This window comes from Pinus tabuliformis, chromosome 8, assembly GCF_031772625.1.
Source record: "Pinus tabuliformis cultivar Carrire ecotype Pingquan chromosome 8, CPIR1, whole genome shotgun sequence".
NCBI classification, from domain to species: domain Eukaryota; kingdom Viridiplantae; phylum Streptophyta; class Pinopsida; order Pinales; family Pinaceae; genus Pinus; species Pinus tabuliformis.
The window spans coordinates 1,095,080,048-1,095,082,198 of NC_142294.1; the positions used below are offsets into that span (position 1 = coordinate 1,095,080,048).

At 39.1% G+C, this 2,151-nt stretch overlaps 1 pseudogene; it reads right to left on the minus strand.

The window, feature by feature from the left end:
* Positions 1-546: 546 nt before the first annotated feature.
* LOC149239162 (NDR1/HIN1-like protein 6) lies at positions 547-1,353 on the minus strand (annotated as a pseudogene).
* Between the last annotated feature and the right edge of the window lie 798 nt (positions 1,354-2,151).

Here is a 2,151-nt window from a genome sequence, read left to right on the forward strand (position 1 = left end):
AGTTTCTTTTTGTCTTAAGTTAAGACAATTGACTCAAATATTGTCTTAAAACCCCCCTACATGTAGTAGTGTACATCATGGAATGGCTCCGACTGCTACCAGTGGAAAGGTGTATCCATGGTAATGTCGCACAATTCTCTAACTATAGCGATGCCAACTGAATTTCAATATATACCCCTTTATCCATATAAAAAATATAACTGGTAAGAACATTTTATTTTCCTTTTCAAAAAATTAGGGCATCATTGCACAATGGTTTAACAGTCATCGAAACAATATATGGAATAAGGAATCAATTAATATTTAATAAATGGAGCAATTTATTCATAGAAACAATCAACACTCGCTTCCAGCAGTGCAAGCATTAATGTAATCTACTATATATGAAAAAAAATTGTTTATCCAATAAGCTAGCTATAGAGTGTGAGCATCAATGTGATAAAATCAGAAAACAATGTAGCCCTATCATTGCCCCCTAACCATGAATTCAATACGATCGAAGTCGTGCAACAAAAACCCCAATGGACCAATTTTAAATAGCGACCCTCACAAAACCACGCTCACTTTCGACTTCTCGGTAGTAACTTTGGCATTGCCATCCAGCCTGTCAACGACCAGATCCCATTGCAAGTGGACCTTAATCTTCATAGACTTCAATTTCCACAACTTTATCTTCACGGGCACGTCGGCCTTCAAATTCAAGGGAACGCTGGCCTTCTACTGCTGCTCTTTGAGCGTGGAGACAATCACACTTGTGAGCTGAGCACTGGTTCCCCTAAGTCCTATGTCCAACAAAGTGGTATTCTTGTAGCCCTGGTAGAATACTGGCAGGGCGCCCGTGCAGACCTCCGTGCCCGAGTACGAAACAGCGAGATGGCTGTTGTCAAGATAATATATGCCGATCTTCTTGTTTGGATTCCAGGCCATTACATTCACAGCGAACTGGCAATTTGTGGTGAGGTCCGCGTTGATGCTGAAGTTAGTGATCCGGAGCCTGTCGACAGAGTATTTGTGGATTTTCATTTGGATTACCAAATACAAAATTCCACAGGAAATGGTGATGATTTCGACGAGCATGAATAAAAAGAAAATCATGTAGCACAAGCAGTGGCAACAAGAGTTCCCGTGCTTGTGAGTGCATGAGTAGTATCTAGGAACTTGTCGTGTTGGTATAACTTGGTATTTTCGAATCTAAACTCTCATCTACTCGCGGGAAGGACTATATACCCCATATTTCTCAGATGCAACACTGGACCAGGGCACCAAGGAAGAACTTGGAATATCATTTTCATATTTTCCTAAGTTTTTCTCTACATTTTCAATAGTTGGGTGTACTCGCTGATTTTCTGCCATAATCGCAAAGCTCTCATAGCCATGAACATAATGATTATAACCAAATGAGGCCATCGAGACTTAATCCTAGGAATGTCAATTTCTATTGGGACTTGGTCGAATAGAAATTGAATATGCTTGATCTCAAGCTCCAATACACTGTTCGGGGATATTCCCAACACACTGGGGCACTTGACACAATGGAAGATTATGGATCTAAACGAAAATCAATTGAGTGGATTAATTTCCAAAGGGTTTCTTCTCACGTCTCTGGTGCAATTAAATGCGTCACATACTTATCTGTAAGGATCGATTCCATACATTGAGATACTGCTTTGAAATTTTTCCATGTCTTCGTACCTTGATAACAATGGACTATGTCGAGATATCTTCCTGCTTGCTAATGCATTCATATTCTTCATGAGTTTGAGACTGGAGAATCGAAACCATGCCAGGTTTGTAGCTTCTTTTAAACTTTAGTGTTTTCTAGTATTCCACAGCTGTTGATGGCTCTAAATCAAGGCGTATTGACTTTCTTCCTTTTATAATAAATTTTATATATTATGTGAAGATTTCTTTATGTTGTTGCATCAAAAAACTAGAACATGTCATAAATGTGTTGTTATTTCCTTTGTTTATTTATTTCTTCCATAGTTTCTCCTCCTGGCAACTAAGATTGTTTGTTAATTTCTCTAAAAGCCAGCAGGGACTCGGGTTATAATACCCATGGTTCGATGAGAAGATTGCTTCAATAACTTCCTTCTATGCCCACTGCCTCGCCTCTTGAAAGAAATTACTATCGGTGGTGGATCTCTTCGA